The sequence below is a fragment of the Rhinolophus sinicus genome, chromosome 10, assembly GCF_057876585.1.
Source record: "Rhinolophus sinicus isolate RSI-liver-muscle chromosome 10, RSI-T2T, whole genome shotgun sequence".
In the NCBI taxonomy this organism is placed as follows: Eukaryota; Metazoa; Chordata; class Mammalia; order Chiroptera; family Rhinolophidae; genus Rhinolophus; species Rhinolophus sinicus.
In genome coordinates, this window is record NC_142510.1 from 7,433,148 (window position 1) to 7,451,536 (window position 18,389).

Sequence of the window (18,389 nt, forward strand, 5' to 3'; positions counted from 1 at the left end):
CTTGTTCTTTGAACCACCCCGACCTGTTTCTAACTGACACAATTTCTCTAGGGCTCAGGGAAGTTGGAGGACATGCCTTCACCCTCACCCCTCGCCCGTCTTTACCATAATTTACCTGCCAGACCCTACGCCAAGCTTAACACTAAGAACCTTCTTCCAGAATCCAAATAAAAATGACCAAAGCGTCAGTGTCTCAGTCAGTTTGGGCTGCTATCACAAAGTACCAGACTGGGTGGCTTCATAATAACAGATATTTATGGCTCACGGTTCTGGAGGCTGGAAATCTGAGATCAGGTGCCAGCCGGGTTGGGCAAGGGCCCTCTTCTGGGTCACAGACCTCGGGTCCTCACCTGGCAGAAGGAGGAGGGATCTCTCTGGACCCTTTTCTATAAGGGCACTAATCCCATTCGTGAGGGCTCCATCCTTATCACTTAAGCACCTCCCAAATGCCCCAGCCCCTAAAACCTTAGCAGTTATGGCTGTTGTTATTACTATGTATTAATGTTACTATTACTATTACTGCTGTCCCATCTAAGGATAAAATGGAATGGCACCTAGTGGCGCAGCTTTCACAGAATCATTTAGTCTCTCAAAGTCCTTCATAGGAACTTTAATGGTCATGTAGTCCAATGTCCCAGCTGATGGCTGTTCCCACCAAGTTACCTATAAACACCCTTGTCTTTCATCAGGTGGACCGTTCCATCTTTTGGACTGTTGGCAAGTTCTGCCTATTGTTGCGGAGGACATTTAGAGTCGCTTCCTGTGCTGAATGTTTTCCATTTACCCACCCGTATCTGCCCTCTACCTCCCCCACCCTGCTTCCTGCCCCAGGAGGCGGATGGGTACCGACTACGTCAACACCAGTTGATCCGTGCCCTCTTGCTTATAGATGGTTCAGCCAATGGGAGACACTGGCAGGAGAGCAGCACAGGAGGGAAGAGGCTGGGGTATTAGAATCCTCAGCTCCCTTTCCTTCTCCTTTTCGTTCCACTCATGTCCCCAGTGGATTGGGTGAGGGCCACCCAAGTTGGGGAGGGCCATCCAATTACTCCGTCTAGCCATTCAAATGGTAAGCTCACCCAGAAACACTCTCACAGACACACTCAGAATAACGTTTCCCCAAGTATTTGAGTACCCTGTGTCCTCTCAGCTTGACACATAAAATTAACCTTCACAGTGATAAAGCTTCCAGAGCCAAGGGCATCAGATAAAGGGATCAGAGTCAAGGACACCAGATGATGGGACACCATTTAGCCGGCTTCCTCTCATTTTTGTGGCTGGACCGTGGCATTCCTGGTGACCCACTCAGTGACAGAATGCACACACACACACACACACACACACACACACACACACGCACGCACGCATACACACACAGAGCCATAATCACAGCCCAGGAGTTATCCAGGCAGAATGACAGGAGTAATTGGGTGTCCATTCTTCTATCTCCCCCTCCCCCACCCAGGAACCCTTGGTTTGCTTATTCATCTGCCCACTAGGCAGAGCTGCTGGGACCACCGCCAGTTGTTTAAGGAAACAAGGCAAGTGCTTGGGAACCGCTAAGAAATCCCTCCACCAATTTCTGCCCAAGGGTGCCAGGCCCCCATGGTTGTACCTAAATGCTTCCCAGGGGGGCAGACAACTGGGAGACAACTGCCCTCCCTTCAAGAGCTGATTCAGGGATGCGGATGAATCCTCCACAGTTGGGCGGGGGAGGGGCATGGGGGTGAAAAAGAGGAGGCCAGGTCAGAGGTTCTTAAGAACTGAGTCTTCCTTAATCCTCACAGCTGCCCTCCCCACCCTACCTACACCCCTGCCATGGTAGTTCATTGCTCAGAGCAGAAACTGAGGCCCAGAGAAGTTAAGGGACATGCCCCATTTCACAGATGAGAAAACTGAGGTCCAGAAAGGCTGGAGGACTTAACCATGATCAGAGAGCTGGTGAGTGGGGATATTTAAAAAGATGATGCCAGACTTCCAAACGAGAAAGAAGAACAGAAAAGGCCCCTAGTGCAGGAGGATGGGGGATGCAAGCCACCTCATTCCACATTTCTGACGTGTCCTTTATTTTTCACTCCTATTCACCATCCAAAACCTTCTGCGACACTTTCCCTGACTCCCTCCCCTCCTCCAACTCCATCCTGCAAACTGACAGCCTCAAATAAATTTTGTTTTAACTTGAATTCATTATTAACATTTAAAAATCGGGAGATTGCACATTTTAAAAATCTAGATTTCTAGCCTCTCTTTAACAATTGAAAGCTTTAGTTCTCCTGGGCCAGCACTGCCCCGTGGCAAAAATGGGGTACAGGGGGCAGGTCTGCATCATTAGAGGAGACCTGAGCCCCACCATCTGGGTCCCTTTGCCCCACGATAAACTCAGCTCCTTCTCGAACTCTGTCCCCACCACACTGTCCTCAGACACACCCAGCTTCTTCCCACCAAAGGACGCTAAGCTGTCCTGTTCCTCAGAATTGGTTCAGGACGGGAGCCCCCCTTCCCTGGTCTCTGACAATTGTCCCCCCCCCCCCATAGAGCACCTGACCCATTATAGGTTGCATTGTGTCCCCTAGAATGAGATGTGTTGCACCTGTGATGTGACCTTATTTGGAAATAGGGTCTTTGTAGGTGTAAGCGGGTTAAGAGGAGGTCATTAGGGTGGGCCCTGATCCCATACTAGTGTCCTGATGAAGAGAGAGACAGTTGGACACAGTCACACAGGGAGAGTGCCATGTGAAGACAGAGGCAGAGATGGAGTGACGTTTCTATGAGCCAAGGAACACCCAGAGTTGCCTCCTATTACCAGAAGCTAGTAGAGGCAAGGAAGGATTCTTCCCTCGAAGAATGGCAGTTTCTGAGCCAGGTGCCCCCCTTAGTCCAAGCATCCCTGGCGAAGAGGTGGAGTAAAGCAGTCCAGACATGACCAACTAGGGCCACCACTCCAGAAAGGATTGTGAGAAGGACTTTCGAAGAACAGGAAGGAAGAGAGAAGAATCCATGAGATGGTGATGGCCTGCCCCAATCCACCAACGGCTACATTCCTGAAGAATATTCAACAGGTATTTATTGTGCACCTACTCTGTGAAGGCCCCACAGTATAAACTCAGTCCCAGCTGCTCTTCTCCTTAACCCACATAGAGACTATGAGCTGATAAGGCACGTCCCTTATAGGAATTGAGAGCCCTGATCATACTCAAAGCAAGGTCAATTGAACAGACCTGAAACCAATCTTATCACTACGAATGTCGTTCTTGTTACAGTTTGTTCTCAAATGTTCTACTGCAAATTCCCCCAGGATGATCCCGAAGGCCATGACATCAATGACATAACAATGCCAACAGTAACAATAGCTAGTATTTACTGAGGGACCAGTCTTACACACTCAGCATTTTTACATTCATTCTCTCATTTAAAGCGGAGCTGTCCTTATTATTATGACTCTTCATATACAAACCCGATGCACAGAGACTCAATTACTTGTCCAAGTCAAACAACTGGTACAGGGTGGAACCAAATCTCTCTGAGTCTAGGGCTTTAGACCACAACTTATTATGTTATCTGCCTAGAACTGGACCATCCATTCATGACAGGCGACACAACAGAATAACATAAAATGTCATGTAGACATAAGAAAAGTAAGAGGTGGTGCACTGTGACAAAGCCATTGTCATTTGAATATCATTGCCCAGGTCTACACAAGCCTTTTGTGTCACGGCGACATTGAACACTTCAAAGCTGAAAGACCATGGAGCAAGTGGAGACAAAAGCCGAATGCATCCTCAAAAACAATCATTAAATAACAAGGGTGCAAATATTTATCCAGGAAGTATCAGAAAATATCAGGCAAATTATCATTCTCTGATTTTATACTTAATGAGAAATTAAATGATGGAAACACTGTTTATTGCACACAAACAAAAATTTCAAACGAATGCTATTTGTCTGGTTTGCTAATTGGAAATCAGCCAGTGTCTGCGCCAAGCAATTATAAACAGACTTGAATCGCCTGGCTGGAAATGAAAAGGGGACCTCCTCTGAGTCTAACATTGCTGCTGTTATTAGCTAAGTAACATTAGTAGTGTCTGGTAGTAACAGTCGTGAGAATTAGCACGCACCAGCCGAGCTAATCTGACAAAGGCAATTTAAACCCAAAGAAACAGGACACAATTATAATTTATAAAGGAAAAGGCTTAAAATGTGTTTCTGAACTCTATATTCATGCAGCATGGCTCTCTTTTCCACCGTGGGTTCCACCATGGACAGCAGTCTGGGCAGCACGCCTGCCCCCAAGGGGCTGGAGGCAATGTGGATTGGAAGGTTCTGGAACATGCATCCAAGCCGGACAATTAAGTTCGTGAATTTTCCACCGTGCACTTACATGGTAGAAAGTTCGCGAACTTCATTGTCTGACCTTTTTGTATTCTTTGATCCAGAAGTTTCACATCCAAGAAATTATTTTACAGAATTAAGGAAGCCTTCTGAGATTTGGTTACAAGAATGTTCATAGTCATGTTCTTTAAAATAATGAAAAACATCCGACCCTGAGAAATTGGTTTAATCAAATGTAGAACATCTATACAACGGAGGACTATGCAGCTATGAAAAAAGATGTTACAGAACTGGGTATCCTGGCACATAGAGAACTTATGGGACTTGAGGAGACATTTTTCCAAAGAAGATATTCAAATGACCAACAAGTACTTTTAAAAAATGCTCAACAATAATAATAAATAAATAAAAAAAAAAATGCTCAACATCACTAATTATTAGAGAAATGCAAATCAAAACTGCAATGAGATACCATTTCACACCCATTAGGATGCCTATTAAAAAAAAAAAAAAAAAAAACAGCAACATGTGTTGAAGATGTGAAATTGAAACCCTTAAGTACTGTTGGTGGGAATGTAAAATGGTACTAAGTGAAATAAGCCAAACACAAAAAGACAAATACTGGAAGGTGGGCCTGGAGATCAAGACATCTGTATTTTTTTCAAAAGCCTTTTCTAATATACTAGCAATGAACATGTAGACACCAAAATTAAAAATACAATACCATTTACAATATTTCAGAAAAAGTGAAATACTTAGGTGCAAATCTAACAGAGTACATATAGGATTTATATACTGAAAACTAAAAGACACTGATGAGAGAAATCAAAGACAATCTAAATAAATGGTGAGATATACCATGTTCATGGATTGGAAAACTCAACATAATACATATGTCAATTCTACCAAAATTCAAGTAAGATTTTTTATAGGTATAAAATAAGATCATTCTAAACTGTATATGGAATTAAAATAGCTAAAACAATTTTAAAAAATAAGAATAAAGTGGGAAGAATTGGTCTACCCAACATCAAGACACTATATAGCTATAGTAATCAAGACTGTATGGTACTGGTGAAGGGATAGAAACATAGGTCAGTGGAATGGAACAGAGGACCCAGCAATAGACCCACACAAATATATTCAACTGACTTTTTTATAAAGCTACAAAGGAATTCAATGGAGGAGACACTGTTGGTGAAGCAATTGGATATATAAAGACGACAACAAAACAAGAACTTTAAAAGGTAACATGAGGAATCCTTGTGATAATCTTGACTGTACAATGTCAGTATATCCTTATTGATATATTGTATAACAATTTTGCCTGTATTCCTCAAAAATGCCAATGACATTAAACATATAAAAAGACTATATAATTGCTCTAAATTAAAAGAGATTAAAGAGACATGACAACCAAATGTATCATGATCCAGAATTTTCTTTTCTATAAAAGGCCATTGTGGAACAATTAGTGAAATCGAATGAGATCTGGATATTAAACAGTAATATACTATCTTGATCTGTCCTTGCCCTTAAGATACACACATAATTGATGTATTTACTGGTAAAGCATACTCTAAAACAATTCAGAAAAAAAATTATATAGCAATAGATAGAGCAAATATAGTAAAGCAAATGTCAACATTTGAGGAATCTGGGTAAAAAAGAAAAAAGACTATGTGTCTGGGGTCTACGCTAAATCCTTCCTCGGGCACTTCTTAGTTGTGATTTTCTGAAAGTTGTTTATGATTTCTGCGCCCAGCTTCCTCATCGATAAGAAGGAATAATAATAGTACCTTAAGTGTCCTATAAACCTTAAGTGAGTCCATAATTGTAAAATGATTAGACTAGTATCTGACATATAATAAATGCTCAGTAAATGTTAGTCAGTATTTATTATCTTGGTCTAATTGACATGCATGCACGCATAGATGCATGTACGCACGATGGATGATGCATGAATGCATGGATGGATGCATGCATAAAATCAAGTAATCATAATTTTAAAATTCTCACCAAACAACTCTTTTGCAGTAATGTGATTCTAGTGTATACTTTCCTATATAGCAGACAATTGTGATGAACCCAGCACAGGATTCCAACCTACTTGGCTATGACATTTCTCTAGGTCCAGGAACAAACTGACATTTTTCTTTCTATGTCAGAGTCTTAAGATGTTCATAATTATTAACCAGTCCTTGAATCTGATAACCTCCGAATGACTTGACAAACATACACAAAGGGAACTCACCAGACGCTGGACCACTAGGGCCTTATCTAGGCTCAGTCTCTGCTGGTGGCCCCTTGGAATTCAGTGGGGATGTTATGAAAAAGCCAAATCCGTCCTGCAGCGCAAGGGCTACTGTTCTTCCTTGTTCAAAACTAATGTTGAAATGAAATGTTACAAGTAAATCCAAATGAGCAATTTTAAATGTGTGAAGAGTAGGGGGGATTTCACAATTTAAAGAGATTCTGCAGTGACTACTTTTCCTGTGATCACACACTCACAAATTAAACCCTGACTGACTAATTTTTTTTTTTATTGTCAATTGAGGTTTCTATTGTCTTAGCCCGATCAGCTCAGGGTCACATGGGACAAATGTGTAGCCTCATAAAGTCAGCATTATTGACTTGTTGCAAGAAGGGAGACCATGCACCAGAGGAAACCCGGGGTATCTCACCAAAGGGAAAAAATAGCATCCTTACAGAATTTAGGGAAAGGGTAGAGTATAGGAGAAATTTAAATAAAACAGGGTTTTGATAGGCTCAGAGCAAAAGAGGGCTGTGAGTAATGGGGTCAAGATCAGGTCTGGACTGCAAAGTACATCCAGAGTCGTGTTGCCTTGGAAACTACAGTTATGATTGATGTGGACTGTTGTGTTTATGGACCTCTTATCTGATGCTCTGCACTGAGTTGGAAAGGGAGGCAGCGTCTCTGTGTCAATGTGACTTAAATGCCCCAGATAAGAGCAGGATGCTCTTACTGGTATAGTCTCAAACAACAAAGTGTCTAGTTGTCAATGAGCTCACAACCAATGTTCTCAGTGAGTAAAAAGGCAGTACTTACTCAAAGAAGGGGGTTGTCATAACACTTTGCAATGGCTTTATCTACCTCCGTTATTCCAGCCTGACGAAGAGTAAATAACTGATCCCTCAGTCCAAGCTAATTTTTTCTTTCTTATATATGTCTATTTTTTGTAAGAAGTAGGGTATTGCATTATACTCCCACAGTTACTATAAGCACGATGAAACTGACAGGCTCAGAAAAAACATCCAGCGAAAGACGGCTGTAATCCTCAAACAGATCAATTTTTCAGCCTACCTGTAAAGCTGAATCATAATAGTGCCAACTGAGGTTGTAGCCGCAAGAATGATTTGATTCATCAAAGTATTGGTAAGATTCCGCTGTAATTGTAAACTGCACGTCAAGATTTGCATGTTTAATTGATGTAGAGAGCAGTTAATCGACAGTGTCAATAGCCCCTCTAAGCAGTGTTATTGCCAAGGATTTTCACCGTCAGTAAAGACATGTCTGAGAAATAAATCAATAATATCCACCCTGGACAGATACAAGGAAAGGTGAGGGTGTGGATATCAAGTTGGGGGAATTTTTAGGCTGGGATCCCTCCACCCTTCCTACTGGTTTCCCCCCGGCCCCCACCTTGGAGAAGTTGTCTACAGAGATATTTTCCTCTAGGATTCACTCCTGGGACTTTTTCTTTTGGAGTAGTGGCTTAAAAAGGTGGGGAAGCAGCATTAAGATCTTCCTGCCTTATATTTTTTCCTTTTATATTTATTATTGCGGTAAAATATGCATAACAAAAATTTGTCATTTTTAAGTGTACAGTTCAGTGGCATTAAGTTCATTCATATTATTGTGCAACCATCACGACCATCCCTGTTCTCAAACGGAAACTATGTCCCCAGTAAACCACAACTCTCCATCCTTCCCTCCCCCAGCCCCTGGCAACCACCATTCTATTCTACATTCTGTCTCCATGGAATGTGACTACTCTAGGTATCTCATGGAAGTAGAACCATACAGTATTTGTCCTTTGGTCACTGGCTTATTTCCTTGAGCATAATGCCTTCAAGGGTCACCCATGTTGTACCATGTGTTAGAATTCCCTTCTTTTTTGAGGCTGAATAATATTCCACATTTTGTTTATTCACTTATGCATCAGTAGACATTGGGGTTGCCTCCACCATTTGGCTGCTGTGAATAAGGCTGCTAGGAACGTGAATGTGCGAATATCTATTTGAGTCCCTGCTTTCCTCTCTTTTCGGTATAAACCCAGAAGTCGAATTGCTAAATCATATGGTAATTCTATGTTTAATGCTTGAGGAATCACCCTCCCATTTTCCACAGCAATTACACTGTTTTTACATTCCCACCAACAAGGGTTCCATTTTCACTACATGCTCACCAACACTTATTATTTTCTGGGTGTTTTTTTGTTTTGTTTTTTGTTCTTTCCTATTTGATAGTAATCATGGGTGCAACATAGTTGCTTATTGTGGTTTTGACTTGCATTTCCGTAATGATTAGTGAAGTTGCGCATCTTTTCACGTGTTGATTGTCCATCTGCATATCTTCTTGGGAGAAATGTCTATTTAAGTCCTTTGCCCATTTTTTAACTGGGCTCTTTTTGTTGTCATTGTTGTTGAGTTATAAGAGTTCTTTATGTATTCTGGATATGATCCCTTATCGTTCTCCCATTCTTTGGGGTTTTAAATAATTTTTATAAGTCACAGAAAACACAAATCATGAGGGGATGCTTTGAAAACCTACATAGTGGAGTCATATCATACATGTTTTTAACTTGGTACATCTAATTATACATAAGAGAGAGAGAGAGAGAGAGAGACAGAGAGAGACAGAGAGAGACAGAGAGAGACAGAGAGAGAGAGAGAGAGAGAGAGAGAATCACCATTTAAATAATGCAAGAATCTCTGCCCTCCATTCTCTTCCAAAAGCCCAGGGCGAGCCCAGGAGAAGACACAGCTGCTGGCTTCTGAGGCTGTCTCAGTCCCCGGCCTTTGCAATGTGGGCTCTCTGTGTTCAGCATTGTTCCAGTGTTTAGATCCCAGCTGTCCAATCCGGTAAGCCACATGTGGCTATTTCAATTAATTCTAAAAATTATCAGTACCTCAGTCTCTCTAGCCACATTTTCAAGCACTCAATAGCCACAGTATAGATATAAAACATTGCCATCCTCACAGAAAGTTCTAGTGAACAGCATTGGTTTAGAAATGGGCTTTGTGTGTGTGTGCGTACATCATAGGCCCCTAACACAGTCAGGTAGAGAACTAAAGAAACAGTAGCCATCCTGATGCTGAAGGGAAAATGGGCTGAGTGAGGGCTGGTATGTGGATCCTCAAAGCGATGGTTCTCAGTAGATAGTCAAAGTCCATTTTGATTATACTCATTCTAGGCTTGGCTATAATCACAGGTCTAGGTGAGTGTTTTTCAGATTGAGAGCTGGAACCCTAGGATAAAGGTTTTCAAAGTGTGACAGTTGGACCATTGGCACCGAATGACTTAGGATGCTTATGTGAAAAGCAGAATCCTGGGCCTCACACCAGGCCTGCCAGAACCTCTGGGATGGGTGCCCAGGCATCTGCATTATTCATCAATTCCTCGAGGGATTCTCTTGGTGACTGATGTTGGAGAACACTATTAAGAAACTGGGAGCTGGAACGCTGAAGATGTTACATGCTTCCCACACAGCTGTAATTATGAAAACCAGGAGGTTGTGTGAACCAATTTAGACAACTACTTTGTCACATCCACAGCTCACTGCTCCCTTGCTCTTCCTGGCTTCTACTAAGAGAGTGTCATCGCGTGTCTGCTGTGCCACCTGCCCTGCGCCCCTTTACGCCCTGTAGTGCTTCTGGCCTGTCTTTTTAAAACCTCAACTTACAAATCATCACCTCTTCCAGGAAAGCCTCCCCAGCTGCCATAGAATTATTCCCTCCTCTGTTACTTCACCTTCTACTTTGTATGTTGCTTAAAATATTAGTAACAATATTAGGTTGGTGCAAAAGTAATTGTGGTTTTTTTCAATTATTTTTAACCTTTTAAACCGCAATTACTTTCGCACCGACCTAATAGTTTTGAGCTCTGGAGCTGTACTTACGGTAGCCTAGGCTTTGTGCCAAGTGCTCTGCCTGGATTAATCCATTTAAACCTTGCAAAACACCCTGTGAACCAGGTACTATTGATTCCCCCATTTTATAGATGGGGAAACTGAGCCACACAGAAGTAAAATAACCTGCACAACTGGAAGAAGCACAGGAACCGAACTCAGGCAAGTCTCTTTCATCCATGGGTCTTAACTATGATCCTGTATTTTGTGTTCATTTATTTTACCACCAGCACCTCTCCACCGGCCCGTGAAGCCCTTGAGCGCACGGACAATCCCGTTCACCTATGGTGGCCCAGCGCCTAGCACAGTGACTGGCACGTAGTAATTGACGAGGATTGTTGGCCGAATGACTGAATGACTGAATAGATAGAGACCCCTTGATATATGTTTACTGTAAAATGACTAAGGGCGAAAAGTAGGGGAGAGAGAAAAGCAAGTAGGAAAACAGTGTCTGCCTTCCTCTCTCCCCAGACCTACTCTAGCAACCTCTCCCCTCAACATCCAAGCTACCTGCCAGTTCCCTGAGAGGCCACCAGATGTCATTTGATTGAAACCCCAGGCTGTCTCATGCACCGCACAGCAAATGCATCTTCGCCTCCAATGTCACAATCAGGCTGTGTAACTTAAGGCTCCACGAGGAGTCCTACAGCTTCTCCAGCTTGACACTCCCTCCGCTCTGCCCCTGCTCATTTGGGAATATCTTCCCTTCCTCTTTGCACATCAAATAATTGGCTTGTTTTCTAGAAGGCCTGCAGACGAAGGCTCGGAGTGGGAGACAGAGATATTATGTCATGATCTTCTAAACTGGCTTTCCACTTATTATAGGCAGTGTGCCACTCCACAATTACCAGTGTCCCTACTGTGCCCTTAGCATGCATTTTGATTTCCTCCAATGACCCTTACCACCATTCTCAAAGCCAGACATCGTGACCTTGCTGCATCCCTAGAAAGCGAACACAGCAGGCTACTCATTGCCTGGGGCTGCTGCTCTCTCAGCCTGTTCTCTGGAACTGGATCAAATGTCAGCTCAAGGAGCTGCGTTTCTAGCGCCTTAAATTCCCTCTACCACTTTCCGTGACATAAGCTTTGCCTCCTCATGCTGTTCAGAAGGGAAGCTCATCGGGGCATAAGGCCACAAAGGTGAGCTGCTGTTTCCTGAAGCCTAAAATGGTACATGAAGGGGTTTTAGGAGGAATAAGAGAAGCTTGTGTGTAGTAAAGAGGCACAGCACTCAGTAACAGAGTCACACAGTGAGACAATTACTCTGTTCAATTAGCCTTTGATGTGTTCTAGAAGACAGTCTCAGATAAATTCTACTCTGTCTGTAACACTTCTCCAAGGCCTGCCAACCCCCATTTTGAACAAAGAGAGAGTCGATCTCCATCAGGGCCACAAGATCTGGTCAAAATGTAATATTGTTTCCTTTGTATATATTTTCAAAATTATCTTCTTTTCATGTAAGGGATACTTGTTTTCCATTTACAGAAGTAATAAAGTTTCCTTTGAAAATAAATTGGGTGGGAAAGAGTGTCAGGTTAAAGGAAAAGCATGCAGTAAATACTAGGACAGATGGTAAGTGCCAATGGCAAAAACGTGAAGTCTAGAGCCTGAGACACACGGCTGTGGTGGTGAGAGGTTCCTGGCTTGGGATCAGACTGGGCTGGGTTTGAATTTCGGCTCTGCCACTTGCTAGTTCCGTGAGCCAGTTATTTCACTCGTTTGAGGGGATAATCCTAACCCCACAGAGCAGTTGTGTGGACTAGAAGAGACATGTGAGCGAAACACCAAGCACAGCATCTGACTCATAAAAGTTGGCCACTCAATGGATGCTACTGATGTCACCATTGCCCCACCTACCTCCAGACTACATTCCGGGTGTCTGGGTAAACACTCAGAAGTGCACCCATCCGTTCCATGTAGGCAGCACCCACAAGGATATTCCCAGGTTAGTCCCACCCTATGCAGGCCCAGATCACCTCTCACTTCATCTTTTCCAGCCCCATCTACTCACACTTCCCAGTATGGTCATCCCGTCAATGGATGACCCATCCCATCAATGGATGATGACCCATCCCGTCAATGGATGACCCATCCCATCAATGGCTGATGACCCATCCCATCAATGGATGATGACCCATCCCGTCAATGGATGACCCATCCCGTCAATGGATGATGACCCATCCCATCAATGGATGATGACCCATCCCATCAATGGATGATGACCCATCCCGTCAATGGATGACCCATCCCGTCAATGGATGATGACCCATCCCGTCAATGGATGATGACCCATCCCGTCAATGGATGACCCATTCCATCTCTTTTCTTTCTTTTATTCAAAGTATAGTGGACATACGATATTATATTAATTTCAGGTGTACAACATAGTGATTCTGCATCTACATACCTTCTGATGTGATCTCCATGGTATGTCTAGTAACCATCTGTCACTGTACAAAGTTATTAAGATATTATTGATTATATTCCCTATGCTGTACATTATATCCCCGTGACTTATTTATTTTATGACTGGAAGTTTGTACCTCTCATTCCTTTTCACCTCTAGTAACCATCAGTTTGTTCTCTGTATCTGTGAGTCTCTTTCTGTTTTATTTCGTATGTTCTTTTGTTTTGTTTTGTTTTACACTGGACCCTCCCAGCTCTTGACCCTCTCTCCTGAGTGCCAACAGCCTGATCATTTTCACTGTTGTTCACTGTTGTGACAAATACTTATTAAGTGTCTGCTGGGCACTGGGGTTGGGGTGGAGGTAGGATAACAAGGAATGTGGAAACCAAGGCCAAGGCCACTGTTCCCAGAGCCTCTGCACAGAGCTGGGTTAGATAATAAGACACATCACACAGGACAACTTGGCCAGCTTGTGGCCGATCTCCTCCTGAAAAGGACACCAGCTCACAAAATGAGAGCAGAGGCAAGAAGGCAGAGACCGTGGCCTTGCTCCTGCTCAGCCCTGAACGTGCACTTAAAGTGACTGAAATTTTTGCCATTCTGTGCACGTCTGCAAATGACTGTGAAAGCCCCGTGGGTATGGGTTTGGGGATTACAAATAAATTCAAGCGAGTAGGCAAATTGGCAACACAGAATCTGCAAATACTGAAAATCAACTGTAAATCAGTGTGATGTTCTAGAGAGCAAGGAGGAGGGGTCAGTTTTCCATCGGGAATCGCTCAGAGGAAGAGGTAACATCTCAGTCGGGACTTGAATGATGCGAAGTAGCCAGCCATGTGAGGTGCAGGGAACAGAGCACGCCAGGCAGAAGAGCAGCCGGGGTGCAGGACTTGAGGAAACAGGCTTGGTGAGTCGGGGGATCAGAAAGGAGGTCAGAGCAGCCGAAGTGTACAGAGTAGCTGATGGGGAAAAAGGCAGGGGGGAGAGGGAAAAGGGAGGTTGGGAGTGGGCTGGTCCCAAAGGCCTACACAGAACCTGGCCCATCACCTACTCGTATATAAAACTCAGCTCTTCCTCTAGGCAAGGGGTTCCTTTCAGGCCCCTCCCATGGTCTGACCCTCAATCTGTACCTTGGATGGGCCCTCCCAAGTAGCCCTAGCAGCCCAGACCCTGCCCTCTCTCTAATTTGGGCAGACTAACAAGTACAAGTTCTTTCTGATGTGTAACCTAAATCAATCTTGCAACAATCCAAATCCATTTTGTTGTCTTGACTTAAGTAATAATAGAGGGATGCTACCATCACAATCTTGTCTCTTAACATATCACAATTACCATTTTCTGAGCACAGGCAACATACTAAGAGCTTTAAAAGAAAAGGCTCAGAAAGGTTAAGTAACTTGTCAAAAGTCACACAGCTAGATGCCGTGGGAGGATTCCCACCCAGGTCTATCTAACTCCAAGTTGGACTCTTTCTATTGTGTTCTACTTTGCTCTCCTGGATCTTCTCAAACTTACAGACTCTCAGCACTTCTCTTTATGGGTGGTCACAATGACCTGATTCACCTATATAAAAATAACTGGGGGGTTTACCTTGTTCCCCATACCTTGCCCTGTACAGGGTGAATCAAGAGTCACTCTCCATGGCTTATTATTATTTGCGAGGTTTATAATCAGCAAAAATGGATTGAGTGCATGACCAAAGGCACACTAATACTATTGAATAAACCTTGAATACTATTCAATAAACCTTGAATATGGTCGATGGGAAATAATATTTATTTAAATGAACGACTAAGCAGGAAGGATGATGTTCTGCTAGTTTGGCTGAGTTGTCTAATATCCTGACACTTGTCATGCAGTTTCCATGCCCTGGAATTTGTCGTGCTGTGTCCTTGTCACGAGTGGCTGTTATACAGACTCCGTGTCCTGGTGTTTGTTATTTTGGTCTATTCTACAGCCATTCCCTCTTTCTAATGACACATGGGTTTCTGGCTGGGGAAACCCCTTTGTGGGTAATCTGTCCCTTGCTGGGAAGCAGTCCCATAGGAGTGCCTTCCATGTCCACTTCAGCTGGGGGGAAGAAAGTGACAAAAGCTTGGCCAATGGGCATCTCTCTTCCTGGATTCTGAGTCTCCACAAGAGCTGAGAGGGACGTTGGTGTGCTGAGCAGGCTGTTTGCGATGTTGAGATTTATGAGAAATACACATTTGGTCATGCAGATAACCAAAATATATTTCTCACATAGATTTGGTCTTCACTCCCCATTTCTAGTGCAGAGCTCACAAAACCCTTGGAATTTCCTAAGTGTTGAGTGATAAAGGTATCTTTTGTTATGCGAATTAGGTGAATTTTGGAAGCAGCTAAGTGGGAACCGGTTGCCAGGAGAACCAACTGTGTAATTAGGTTGGAACTTTCAGTCCCATCCCCCACCCCCAGGGAGGGGACTGATTCAATCTCCAATGGCCAGTAATTCAATCAATTATGACTATGCAATGAATCCTCTATAAAAACCTAAAAGGTTGGGGTTCATAGAGCTTCCAGGTTGGTGAGTACGTGGAGATTTGGGGAGAGTGGTGTGCTTGGAGAGGGCATGGAAGCTCCACGCCCCTCCCCCATCCATACCTTGCTCTGTGCATCGCTTCCATCTGGCTGTTTCTGAGTTATATCCTTTCATAATAAACCAGTAATCAAGTATGTATAACACTTCTCTGAGTTCTGTGAGCCATTCGAGCAAATTAATCGAACCCAAAGAGGGGATTGTGGGAACCTCTGATTTTATAGCCAGTTGGTCAGAAGTACAGGTGACAACCAGGACTTGTGATTGGCATTCTGAGTTGGAGGGGGTTGGTGGAACCTACAACCTGTGGCTAGTTGGTCACAGGTCACAGGTCACAAGCCCACAAGGAACCTGGGCTTGTGTCTGGTGTTTGAAATGTGTGTGTGTGTGTGTGTGTGTGTGTGTGTGTGTGTTGGGGGAAGGCAGTCTTATAGGACTAAACCCTTATTAGAATTTCACAACTTATTAGCTTAACTTTTCTTTTATCTTTAAGTTACAAACACCGTTTGCTCATCAATGAGTGAATGGATAAGCAAGAAGTGGTACATTGATATAATGGAATATTATTTGGCCATAAAAAGGAATGAAGTACTGATAGCTACAACATGGATGAAACTTGAGAACATTATGCTAAGTGAAAGAAGCTCGACACAAAGGTAATCTAACATTCCATTTATATGAAATGACGAGGATAGATAAATCTTTGAGATAGAAAGATGGTTACTAGGGGCAAAGAGGAGAGAATAGAAAGCATGTTCCCATGGAAATGGGAACCGTTCCCACAATGGTTATGGGTTTCTTTGTACCATGTCGAAAATGTTTTGCATCTAGACAAAATTGGTTGGTTAACAAGGTTGCCGGTTCGACTTCCACAAGGGATGGTGGGCTGCGCCCCCTGCAAGTAGCAACGGCAACTGGACCTGGAGCTGAGCTGCGCCCTCCACAACTAAGACTGAAAGGACAACAACTTGACTTGGAAAAAAGTCCTGGAAGTACACACTGTTCCCCAATAAAGTCCTGTTCCCCTTCCCCAGTAAAATCTTAAAAAAAAAAAAAAAAAGTGGTTGGTTACACAACATTGTGAATGCACTAAATCCTACTGAATTATTCACTTTAAAATGGTTAATTTTATGTTATGTGAATTTCACCTCAATAAAAAAAATAAGAATTTGCTTGTGGGAAAATCCAAACATATAAATAATAACTGCAATTTCTTCTTCTTCTTCCAGCTGCTGTCCTTTCCACAGTCAATCCCATCCCATAAATATATCTTTCATTAACTGCTACATATGTAACTGTTCACACTTTTAAAAGTTTGATAACATACAAAGAGATACGCATGTTTCTTTCTTTCCCCAATGTTTACTGAGCACGTTACCAACCCAGGCAATGTTGATGGTAACACAATAGCAAATAAGACAGACTGATGGAATATTCTAGTAGGAGGAGATGGGAATGAATAAGAATTTCAGATCAAGATAAGTGCTATTGCTTGGACTGAGTCCGAGTTGATCCAAGATTTGTGCCTGAGAAGCCACAAGCCCGAAGAACACGTCAGGTGGCTGAGTTTATGGTTTACTGAGACTTACTGATGGGGGAGAGTCTCCAGTGGCTGTCGGCTGGAGGGGTAGCACTCTGCACCCAGGCAGAGAAGAAGCAAGGTTATATGGGTACAGCAAACAAAGAGCATTGCATGGGAGAAGTCATCCGGCAGGCACTGCAGGCCTGCTCTCACGCACACAGCATCCCGAGAAGCCGGGAGACCTTGACTGCTGGCTAGTGTACAGAACTGGCTGTCTGATAAGCAGCGTTCCCATGGGGCTCAGAGACCTTGACTGCCTGCTAGCTTAGCTGCCTGTGGGCCAGGTCCCCATAGCTATGAAAAATTAAACTGGGTAAGAGAGTAGAGAGTGATGTGGGTTGGTAGAGGCCAGGTGTCGTGCGGGAGATCCGGCAGGGTCTCTGCTCCCACTCCCCACAGAAGAACGCAGGATATGGTGAGGCCAAAAAGGAACACCCACGGAGCCATAGGTAGGGGAGTCATACCATTATATTCTCTCTGGCGGCACTATACTCTCACTGGAGGCTGGATTCACACTGTCCGCAAACCGCCATCCACACTTGCCAGCCCAGCCGCCATCTTCTTGCTAGCCCCCATTCTTCTCTTTTTGCTATCGTAGCCACAGCAGTTATATTAGTGGCCAATGGCTCACTGGTTACAGCTGACGGCCAACTAGCCAAAGCTGATGGCCATCCAATCACATTGATGGCCATTTACTACCTGAGCCAGCACCTGTCTATGTGAGGCCGAGAGCCTGGAAACTGCTTTCTGGGGCTCTGTCCCCACACCAGGGTAGCTAGGAGAGGTCTCTGAGATGAGAATACACATCTAAGCTGAATGATAATAAGGAAATAGCAAGGTAGATCTAGGTAAAGAATATTCCAGGGAAAGAAAAAAGCTAGATAGGTACTTTTTTTTTTAACCTTATTGGGGTGACACTGGTTAGTAAAGTTACATAGGTTTCAAGTGTACCACTCTGTAATATATCATTTATGTATCACATTGTGTGTTCACCACCCAAAGTCAGTTCTCCTTCCATGACCAGACTATATTTCACCCCGTTTACCTTCTTCTACCACCCCCCTTCTCCCTCACCCTCTGGTAACCACTAAACTATTGTCTATGTCTATGAGTTTTTGTTTCTCATTTGTTTGTCTTATTCCTTTGTTGCTCTCAGATTTATATCCCACATATCAGAAATCACATGGTTTTCGACTTTTTCTGTCTGACTTATTTCGCTTAGCATAATAATCTCCACATGCATCTACATTGTTGCAAATGGCACTATTTCATCTTTTCTTTAAAAAGCTAGATACTTTTAAAGAAACAGAATTGTACTAGATACATTGATCCACTATGTATTCTACCCAATGTGATTTTGCT

At 43.4% G+C, this 18,389-nt stretch overlaps 1 protein-coding gene across 7 annotated transcripts in view; it reads right to left on the reverse strand.

Annotated features, from left to right (window-relative positions):
• The window catches only part of TNFRSF17 (TNF receptor superfamily member 17), a 78,518-nt gene that overhangs the window by 20,997 nt on the left and 39,132 nt on the right, over positions 1–18,389 (reverse strand). The gene's annotated exons all lie outside the window — the stretch shown is intronic.